Source organism: Lynx rufus, unplaced genomic scaffold (assembly GCF_022079265.1).
Source record: "Lynx rufus isolate CCGP_SWC_20201006 ecotype Redwood Valley unplaced genomic scaffold, mLynRuf1.p SCAF_1, whole genome shotgun sequence".
In the NCBI taxonomy this organism is placed as follows: Eukaryota; Metazoa; Chordata; class Mammalia; order Carnivora; family Felidae; genus Lynx; species Lynx rufus.
The window spans coordinates 63,155,040-63,167,061 of record NW_025814823.1 but is presented as its reverse complement, the minus strand read 5'-3'; positions in this window follow the sequence as shown (position 1 = coordinate 63,167,061).

Sequence of the window (12,022 nt, the reverse complement as noted above, 5' to 3'; positions counted from 1 at the left end):
AAAATGATTGTACTGTGGCCTTGACTCCTTGGTTCTGCTAATCAGCTTCATCTTGAAAAGTGAAATAAACTTAGCTCTATTTCATAGGGATTTCAGGATTCAGTGTTAATTAATTACTGATTACAACATATTCCGAAGAAACAAACACTCATTAAGTATCAGGCTGTGGGCAAGGTTCTATCTCTACCCGACTAGTGAGCTCTGTGTGAGCTTGAAAAAAATCACATAAAAACTTGGGGCTTCAGTTTTGTCATCTTGACAGCATAAACCCCAAATTGCCTTGGCATTATTTGTCCTTGTGAACTCTCCTTGACTAATTAGTTCAGGCTTCCTTTGCACCCCCTCTTCTTACCCCTCCCATTCTTCATTTTATGCTTCAAGAATCCTCAATTCCATGTAGTTTCCAGAAAATGTTCCATTTCTCATGCCTCCATGCCTTCACATGTACTGATCTTTCTATGCAGAATGCTTCCATCCCAGGAGTTGGCCTGAACTGGCTTTCTGCACTTTCAGCCTACTGCACAATGCTCCTTCAAGCAGCTGAGGTGATCTCTGAGAACTAGGGTCTCCAGTGATGACCAAATCACGCTTATTCGTTCTGCTTTTAAAGGAGTCCTGAACATCTACCTTGTTTACCATTAAATACTAAGCTCTTGAAGAAGCTTAAAGTTTATCAAGGATATACACTTGCTTAGCGTCTTCAGTAAATATACTTACATAATGGATTTATCGACTGTATTTAAAAAACAAATTATAAGATCAACTTATCATTGTATATGAAATATTCCATATGAAAGAACATCTGAAAATGTTACTGAGCAACAACTACGTACTAAGACAAATTGTTAAGCACTGAAAATACAAAGCTAAATTATACAGAGTCCTGGTTCTAGGGATGCTTGGTACCAGAGAAGTGGGCAGGACTACAAATAGACCAACAGAACCATCTGGTGATTTCTATCAACGGATAAACTGTTTTGTGTATTATTTGAGGCCAGAGAATGGAGAGACTAACCCTGCCTAGAAGAAAAGGATCAAGCAGGTGAAGTCTGAAGTGGTTTATTGAAATACTGGCAAGAGAAGGGAAGAAAGACCATTTTAGAAGGAGTGACCGGGATGTGCAGAGATAGCACTGTATTTTGAGAGAACACTAAGAACAGTGTGGTGGGACAGGAGATGTACATACAGGGCAAATGGAGTAGAAAGTCCAAAGTTGTAAACATATTTTGAGGATGGGTGGGGTTACGAATTATTTTCTTATGGAAAGGAGTGACATGATGTAACTTGTATTACTAGAGGAGGACACATCTCAGAAGCTAGGGGAAAAAAAACAACAACACAGATGAGAATGAGGAGACAACAGGGGCAGGAAAGGGAGATGAGAATACGTGACCAAGAAGGCCTTAACATTCCTCTCAGCATGACTCAACTTTAGACAAGTTTCTTCCTAATTCCACGCCCCTGACTTCCTTTTTCTTACAGCATTTGCTTGAGAAAATGTGCAATTGTAAGTTCTTTACCGCTTTGAGGCATAACTCTTCTCCCAGCCTCTTCCCATTTAAAAAAAAAATTTTGTGTTTATTTTTGAGAGAGAGAGAGAGAGAGAGAGAGAGAGAGAGAGAGAGAGAGAGAGAATGAATGAACGAGCAGTGGGGAGAGAGAGAGAAACACAAACAGGCTCCAGGCTCTGAGCTCTAATTCACGAACTGCAAGATCATGACCTGAGACAAAGTAGGACACTTAACCAGCTGATCCACCCAGGGGCCCCATAGCCTCTTTCCATTTTCACAACTCATGAATGTCTTCCTCAAAGACCAAGAGCCATCCTTTGTAAACTCAATCAGCAACAAAGGTGAGGTCCTTACCGCCCGGTCTTAATGGGAAGGTGAGAGCCCAACTTCACTAAGCACCAATTACCAAATTGGTAATGTAAGGGGCCTGATCACAATCCCCCTCACTAATGTCCTCTACTACTTCCCCACTAGCTCACTCCAAGCACTTAAAACTTTCCTACATTTAGTTTCAGTGGAGCTCAAGCATTCTACACTGCAACAGTCTTGATCCCTCGTGCAATAGTCTTGAGTCAAGTCTTTCTTGAAGTTTTAAATAAATGTCTGGGGTAATTTTTCTTTTATACCTGAAAGAAAGCACTAGCTCTGAAGAGAAGTGCATGGATCAAGTCACATTTCTGGGATGTAATCGTTAGGGGAAAAGTTGAGGATAATCCTGAGATGTGTAGCTAAGTAGGCAAGCATATCAAGTGCCCGAACTAGAAGACGAGAGCAGAATTTTTTTTAGTAAGTTCAGTTTAAAACTTGCTACATATCAGATTTCCATAGTAGGTACTAATAGTTGCTGTTGTAACAATGATCTGCAATGAGAGAAAAAAAATATGGCTGGTTATGTACAAACCAATGGCTACAAATTCATTACACACACCTTTCAAGTAGATGTGAATTGAATACAATTGTAACCAAAGTTTTAATGGAAATAGCATTGAATTCGGAATTTACAAATATGTATTTGAATTCTGATTCTGAAGTTTAGTTACTAGGTGATCTTGAACAAGCCTTTTAAATTTCCTAAGCACCTGTCTTGTCTCTATCTGTAAGGCAATGCTAAGAATAAAACCTAGTAGTGGTATTTATAAGAGTTATTCAACATTTCTGGTACTCCTACCTTCTAGGAACAAAGATAGGTTGTACTTCCTGGTCTCCCTGTGGTTGAACCGGTTCTAGCCCATGAGTTGTGAGAAGTGATGAATGTCACATATGAATCTCAGGGTGTTTTTTTTTTCTAGTTTTGAGATATAATTAACACATAACATTGTATTTGCGTAAGGTTTACAACACAATGGTTTCATATGTATCATGAAATATTTACCATAAGGAGTTTAGTTAAAAATAACTATGTGAGGTGATGGATGTTTTCTTGTGATGACAAGAAATCTTTTAAGATTTACTCTCTCTGCAACTTTCAAATATACAGTATTTAATGGTGGATGCAAGACCCCTTTTCCCCACTTCTCTTTTCTTCTGACATGTCAATATTTGAGATGCCTGCTGCTCCCTCAGATTGGCCCAACACACTACAAGCAGGAGAACTCCTTCCTCCTCCAGGATGGTCTAGCTTGAGCAAGAAACAAGCCTTTGTTCTTTGGAGTCTGGAGAGTTTTTGTGATACTAGAATTTTCTCAGAATAACCTACTCTATCCTAAGTGGTATTCAGTTGTGAAACATAAGTGAAAAACAAAAGTATTTGCCACAAATCACTATATATTTTTATATTCTTTTTTTTTTTAATTTTTTTTTTAACGTTTATTTATTTTTGAGACAGAGAGAGACAGAGCATGAACGGGGGAGGGGCAGAGAGAGAGGGAGACACAGAATCGGAAACAGGCTCCAGGCTCTGAGCCATCAGCCCAGAGCCCGATGCGGGGCTCGAACTCACGGACCGCGAGATCGTGACCTGAGCTGAAGTCGGACGCTTAACCGACTGCGCCACTCAGGTGCCCCTATATTCTTAATTATTGTCAAAACATTCACTTTAAAGTTTAATAACAGATTTAATAAGAGATATTTTCTAATCTGAAATATAGGTGGCAAAAAATTGGAAAAATAGTTTAAAAATTATTTTTAGCATAGATATAACAAAAATTTGTCTTAGAGAATTATTCTTCTAGTTTCCATTATACCATGTGTTATACTACCTTTAAGTTCCGAAGCTTATCAATTTCATACCAAAGTTATAATTTTCCATTATATTATACACACATTCTTAACCCTACTATTTTTATTAGTGGAAAAAAAAAGGGATCCTGGGAAGATGGCAGCATAGGAGGATGCTGGGCTCACCGCGCGTCCTGCTGATCACTTAGATTCCACCTACACCTGCCTAAATAACCCAGAAAACCGCCAGAAGACTAGCAGACTGGAGTCTCTGGAGCCAAGCACAGACAAAAGGCCCACGGAAGAGGGTAGGAAGGGTGGCGAGGCGGTGCGTGCTCCATGGACTGGCGGTAGGGAGCCGGGACAGAGGGGCAGCCCGCCAGCCAAGCAGAGCCCCCAAGTCTGGCTGGCAAAAGCAGAGGGGCCGGACGGAGTGTGTTCCGACAGCAATTGGGACTTGACATCTGGAAGGTTATAAGCTAACAGCTCTGCTCGGAGAACGGGAGGGCTGGAGGACAACGGGAGGGAGAGTTGTTGAGCCCCGGACGACAGAGCTCAGCTTGGCAGGGAACAAAGGCACTTGCCAGTGCCATCTCCCTCGCCCATCCCCCAGCCAAAATCCCAAAGGGAACCGGTTCCTGCCAGGGAACTTGCTTGTACCGAGCAAACACCCAACACTGTGCTTCTGCGGATCCATCCCTCTGACAGCAGGTCTGAACCCTCCCAGTGCCACAGGGCCCATCCTGAAGCAGATCTCCAAAGGAAAAGTGAGCTGAGCCTGCCCCTCCCGCCCCTGTGCACCTTGCCAATCCACCCCAGCTAATACGCCAGATCCCCAGCACCACAAGCCTGGCAGTGTGCAAGTAGCCCAGATGGGCCACGCCACCCCAGTGAATCCTGCCCCTAGGAGAGGGGAAGAGAAGGCACACACCAGTATGCCTGTGGCCCCAGCGGTGGGCTGGGGGCAGACATCAGGTCTGACTGCGGCCCCGCCCACCAACGCAAGTTATTCAAGACAACACTGGGGAAGTGCCCCGCAGTCCCGCACCACTCCAGGGACTATCCAAAAGGACAAAACAGAAGAATTCCCCTCAAAAAACGTCCAGGAAATAACAACAGCTAATGAACTGATCAAAAAGGATTTAAACAATATAACAGAAAGTGAATTTAGAATAATAGTTATAAAATTAATTGCTGGGCTTGAAAACAGTATAGAGGACAGCAGAGAATCTCTTGCTACAGAGATCAAGGGACTAAGGAACAGTCACGAGGAGCTGAAAAACGCTTTAAACAAAATGCAAAACAAAATGGAAATGACCACGGCTCGGATTGAAGAGACAGAGGAGAGAATAGGTGAAATAGAAGATAAAATTATGGAAAAAGAGGAAGCTGAGAAAAAGAGAGATAAAAAAGTCCAGGAGTATGAGGGAAAAATTAGAGACCTAAGTGATACACTAAAAAGAAATAATATACACATAATTGGTATCCCAGAGGAGGAAGAGAGAGGGAAAGGTGCTGAAGGTGTACTTGAAGAAATAATAGCTGAGAACTTCCCTGAACTGGGGAAGGAAAAAGGCATTGAAATCCAAGAGGCACAGAGAACTCCCTTCAGACGTAACTTGAATCGATCTTCTGCACGACATATCATAGTGAAACTGGCAAAATACAAGGATAAAGACAAAATTCTGAAAGCAGCAAAGGGATAAACGTGCCCTCACATAATATAAAGGGAGACCTATAAGACTCATGACTGATCTCTCTTCTGAAACTTGGCAGCCCAGAAAGGATTGGCACAAGATCTTCAATGTGTTGAACAGAAAAAAATATGCAGCCGAGAATCCTTTATCCAGCAAGTCTGTCATTTAGAATAGAAGGAGAGATAAAGGTCTTCCCAAACAAACAAAAACTGAAGGAATTCATCACCACTAAACCAGCCCTACAAGAGATCCTAAGGGGGATCCTGTGAGACAAAGTACCAGAGACATCGCTACAAGCATGGAACCTACTGACATCACAATGACTCTAAACCCATACCTTTCTATAACACTGAATGTAAATGGATTAAACGCGCCAACCAAAAGACATAGGGTATCAGAATGGATAAAAAAAACAAGACCCATCTATTTGCTGTCCACAAGAGACTCATCTTAGACCTGAGGATACCTTTAGATTGAGAGTGAGGGGATGGAGAACTATTTATCATGCCACTGGAAGTCAAAAGAAAGCTGGAGTAGCCATATTTATATCAGACAAACTAGACTTTAAAGGCTGTAACAAGAGATGAAGAAAGGCATTATATAATACTCACAGGGTCTATCCATCAGGAAGAGCTAACAATTATAAATGTCTATGCACCGAATATAGGAGCCCCCAAATATATAAAACAATTACTCACAAACATAAGCAACCTTATCGATAAGAATGTGGTCATTGCAGGGAACTTTAATACTCCACTTACAGAAATGGATAGATCATCTAGACACACGGTCAATAAAGAAACAAGGGCCCTTGAATGATACATTGGATCAGATGGACTTGACAGATATATTTAGAACTCTGCATCCCAAAGCAACAGAATATACTTTCTTCTCGAGTGCACATGGAACATTCTCCAAGATACATCACATTCTGGGTTACAAAACAGCCCTTCATAAGTATACAAGAATTGAAATCATACCATGCATACTTTCAGACCACAATGCTATGAAGCTTGAAATCAACCACAGGAAAAAGTCTGGAAAACCTCTAAAAGCATGGAGGTTAAAGAACACCCTACTAAAGAATGAATGGGTCAACCAGGCAATTAGAGAAGAAAAATATATATGGAAACAATTGAAAATGAAAATACAACAATCCAAACGCTTTGGGATGCAGCAAAGGCAGTCCTGAGAGGAAAATACATTGCAATCCAGGCCTATCTCAAGAAACAAGAAAAATCCCAAATACAAAATCTAACAGCACACCTAAAGGAAATAGAAGCAGAACAGCAAAGACAGCCTAAACCCAGCAGAAGAGAAATAATAAAGATCAGAGCAGAAATAAACAATATAGAATCTAAAAAAAACTGTAGAGCAGATCAACAGAACCAAGAGTTGGTTTTTTGAAAAAATCATCAAATTGATAAACCTCTAGCCAGGCTTCTCAAAAAGAAAAGGGAGATGACCCAAATAGATAAAATCATGAATGAAAATGGAATTATTACAACCAATCCCTCAGAGATACAAGCAATTATCAGGGACTACTATGAAAAATTATATGCCAACAAACTGGACAACCTGGAAGAAATGGACAAATTCGTAAACACCCACACTCTTCCAAAACTCAATCAGGAGGAAATAGAAAGCTGAACAGACCCATAACCAGCGAAGAAATTGGATCAGTCATCAACAATCTCTCAACAAATAAGATTCCAGGACCAGATGTCTGATAGAACTCCCCTGGGAAGCCATTTAAATCAGAGATAATACCTATCCTTCTCAAGCTGTTCCAAAAAATAGAAAGGGAAGGAAAACCTCCAGACTCATTCTATGAAGCCAGTATTACTTTGATTCCTAAACCAGACAGAGACCCAGTAAAAAAGAGAACTACAGGCCAATATCCCTGATGAATATGGATGCAAAAATTCTCAATAAGATACTAGCAAATCGAATTCAACAGCATATAAAAAGAATTATTCACCATGATCAAGTGGGATTCATTCCTGGGATGCAGGGCTGGTTCAACATTCACAAATCAAAATGATACATATCACATTAGTAAAAGAAAAGATAACCATATGATCCTGTCAATCGATGCAGAAAAGGGATTTGACAAAATTCAGCACCCTTTCTTAATAAAAACCCTCAAGAAGTCGGGATAGAAGGAACATACTTAAAGATCATAAAAGCCATTTATGAAAAGCCCACAGCTATCATCATCCTCAATGGGGAAAAACTGAGAGCTTTCTCCCTGAGATCAGGAACACGACAGATATGTCCACTCTCAATGCTGTTGTTTAACATAGTGTTGGAAGTGCTAGCATCAGCAATCAGACAACAAAAGGAAATCAAAGGCATCAAAATTGGCAAAGATGAAGTCAAGCTTTCACTTTTTGCAGATGACATGATATTATACATGGAAAATCCGATAGACTCCACCAGAAGTCTGCTAGAACTGATACATGAATTTAGCAAAGTTGCAGGATACAAAATCAATGTACAGATATCAGTTGCATTCTTATACACTAATAATGAAGGAACAGAAAGACAAATAAAGTATTTGATCCCATTCACAATTGCACCAAAAAGCATAAATACCTAGGAATAAATCTAACCAAAGATGTAAAGGATCTGTATGCTGAAAACTACAGAAAGCTTATGAAGGAAATTGAAGAAGATATAAAGAAATGGAAAAACATTCCCTGCGCATGGATTGGAAGAATAAATATTGTCAAAATGTCAATACTACCCAAAGCTATCTACACATTCAATGCAATCCCAATCAAAATTGCACCAGCATTCTTCTCGAAACTAGAATAAGCAATCCTAAAATTCATATGGAACCACAAAAGGCCCTGAATAGCCAAAGGAATTTTGAAGAAGCCCAAAGCAGGAGGCATCACAATCCCAGACTTTAGCCTCTACTACAAAGCTGTCATCATCAAGACAGCATGGTATTGGCACAAAAACAGACACATAGACCAACGGAATAGAATAGAAACCCCAGAACTAGACCCACAAACGTATGGCCAACTCATCTTTGACAAAGCAGGAAAGAACATCCAATGGAAAAAAGGCAGTCTCTTTAACAAATGGTGCTGGGAGAACTGGACAGCAACATGCAGAAGGTTGAAACCGGACCACTTTCTCGCACCATTCACAAAAATAAACTCAAAATGGATGAAGGACCTGAATGTGAGACAGGAAACCATCAAAACCCTAGAGGAGAAAGCAGGAAAAGACCTCTCTGACCTCAGCCGTAGCAATTTCTTACTTGACACATCCCTAAAGGCAAGGGAATTAAAAGCAAAAATGAACTACTGGGACCTTACGAAGATAAAAAGCTTCTGCACAGCAAAGGAAACAACCAACAAAACTAAAAGGCAACCAACGGAATGGGAAAAGATATTTGCAAATGACATACCGGACAAAGGGCTAGTATCCAAAATCTATAAAGAGCTCACCAAACTCCACACCCGAAAAACAAATAACCCAGTGAAGAAATGGGCAGAAAACATGAATAGACACTTCTCTAAAGAAGACATCCAGATGGCCAACAGGCACATGAAAAGATGCTCAACATCGCTCCTCATCAGGGAAATAAATACAAATCAAAACCACACTCAGGTATCACCTCATGCCAGTCAGAGTGGCCAAAATGAACAAATCAGGAGACTATAGATGCTGGAGAGATGTGGAGAAACAGGAACCCTCTTGCACTGTTGGTGGGAATGCAAACTGGTGCAGCTGCTCTGGAAAACAGTGTGGAGGTTCCTCAAAAAATTAAAAATAGACCTACCCTATGACCCAGCAGTAGCACTGCTAGGAATTTACCCAAGGGATACAGGAGTACTGATGCACAGGGGCACTTGTACCCCAATGTTCATAGCAGCACTCTCAACAATAGCCAAATTATGGAAAGAGCCTAAATGTCCATCAACTGATGAATGGATAAAGAAATTGTGGTTTATATACACAATGGAGTACTACGTGGCAATGAGAAAGAATGCAATATGGCCCTTTGTAGCAACGTGGATGGAACTGGACAGTGTGAGGCTCAGTGAAATAATCCATACAGAGAAAGACAGATACCATATGTTTTCACTCTTATGTGGATCCTGAGAAACTTAACAGAAACCCATGGGGGAGGGGAAGAAAAAAAAAAGAGGTTAGAGTGGGAGACAGCCAAAGCATAAGAGACTCTTAAAAACGGAGAACAAACTGAGGGTTGATGGGGGGTGGGAGGGAGAGGAGGGCACCTTTTGGGATGAGCACCGGGTGTTGTATGGAAACCAATTTGACAATAAACTTCATATATTGAAAAAAAAATAAAAACCAAAAAAATAAAAATAAAAATATAATAATGCTAAAAAAAAAAAAAGTCCCACAATCTCTTGTTAACAAAATCCATCATAAGTAACTAACTTCTGGGCATATTTACAATGTCAATGGCTGATAATTGTCATAAAATTGATTGTATTCATGTGTGACTTACAGTGCATTGTGAGCTTGTAGCGTGTAAGTACAGTGTACAATAGGATCCAACAAGTATTTTCTCCTCTGTTGAATTATAATTGATAAAAATGATCTATTTAAGATGAGCTAAAACCAATCTCTGATGACAAATGCATAAACAAAAAGCTTAATGCTGGGTCATAGCTTCCTAAGACAAGATAAGATTAAGTTTGGGGTTAAATAGAGAACAGATTTCCAAAATGTGAGGCAGGGCCTCAGAAACTGCTTTATGTACAGATCAATTATTTTCCAAATTGGAATAACTTTCAAGACCATTGGAGGAGACTTGCATATAATGAGTTTTCAGGAGAGAGAAACTAATGATGGAGTGAACACCTCACAATTCAGGGGTCTTGTCTGTAGGTATTTGAATTTCATCCTTCAAACAGCCAAACAAAGGATGAATAGTCACTGCCACTACATTATTATTTTTGCTATGTGCAGATCTTTATTTTCATTAACTTTCAGGGTCATCATGTTTTGAAATTAGGAGGGAGCAAAGGGACTCACTCCTCCTGCCAAATAACAAATTAGCATCTTACATTGTTTATTAACTGCATCCAATTGCAAATGTCACCAAACAGCTATTAAACAGCAAGTCCTATGCACAAGACTCAATGGTGCATGACACTCTGATTAGGTGCAGTTTTCTCTAAAAGGGTGATTATTCTTAGAAGGAATATTTCATTACCTTTAATCTGAGTCCAGTTTATGCAACCATAACCTGAAGCCTCATAAGGTATGTAACCAAACCTCAGTATAAATCTATCAGTGCTGTGGGTTATCTTAATGAACCATCTGTATGATTGAAATGCACTATTCTGAGTTATGTGTCAGAGCTTATTAAAACTCTCATCAATTGCATTGTTGAAATTTTAAAAAGGTTCTACTATTTTAATGCATGATTTGTATTACCCTTCACTTGAAACAAAGCGGTGCTCCCTGCAGTTTCCAAGCAACATATCTTTTTCAATTACTATTTAGTATTGAATTCTGGCCCTAGATTTCTAATGCACTTCCCTTCATCACTGTGTGTATAGAGTCTTGCAGAAGAATAAAACTATCCCATTACTTTGCCCAAATCTGCTATATGTCATATGTAAACCTTTTATAAACAAGATAAATGCATTAGGACATTTAAAAATGACTTATATCAGTTGAACTTACTTTAAGCAAAGGAAGAATTCAATTTAGTTAAAACTCTATTCAAAAAGAATTTTTACTGATTGGAGTTTTCATCTTATTTAATAAAAAATAGAGTAAGAATTCTGAACTCAACCATAGTCACTCTTACATTGTAGACTAAGATAGGATTACAGCTACAGAGTAGCTAAAGTTTGACTAAAGCAGGCTCATAAACATGATAATGAAACATATCATGTTTATCATGTCCTTGGCCTTGATTTAAGCTAGACATATATAAGTTTTATAATGCTCAAATTAATGCTTAGATAAGTTAGCCACTAGCATTAGTCTCACTTTATAGATGAGGCAGCATTTGAACCAAGATAGTCTGACTTGGAACAATTAAGTAATTGACGTTCCAAAATTGTCATAATTGATAGTCCTACTTCAAGTTAAATCTAATCATCTACCAAAAGAAATTAACAAAGTTTCAACACATCCAAAATTAGTTGTGAGTTTTATAAACTTACACAGTAACTGATTATTCAAAAAGCAATTAAAATTTCATGATAAACCTTGCAGAGGAAAGCATTAGAAGTAAAATGAGACATTTTATTCCCTGTACATGGAGTTCCATCCCTACTGTTCCCTAACCTACTGTTAACCTATTTCTGTAGAAGTTCCACTGCTTTTTTATGTTGCTAGGGCAAATAAATTCCCCTGAAAAAAGAGCGAGGATATGGAAAAGACTTGACAAAGTAGCTGTTGTTGCCGACAAGAGATTCTCCATTGCTAGAGCCTCTGTGTATTTCTCTGTAAACCTATATGTTACTGGTATTTTCCAGGCCAGTAAGGAAATCAAGTGGGATAAAATGCATCAGTTCATCACATAGCATGTTCTAATTATTTACTTTAACAGATATGGCTTGGTTTCCTCATACACAGTGATTTATAAACTTCTTAGCTTTCTCGCAAGCGTCGATAACACATTTTGATTGACACGATGCAGAAGACAAA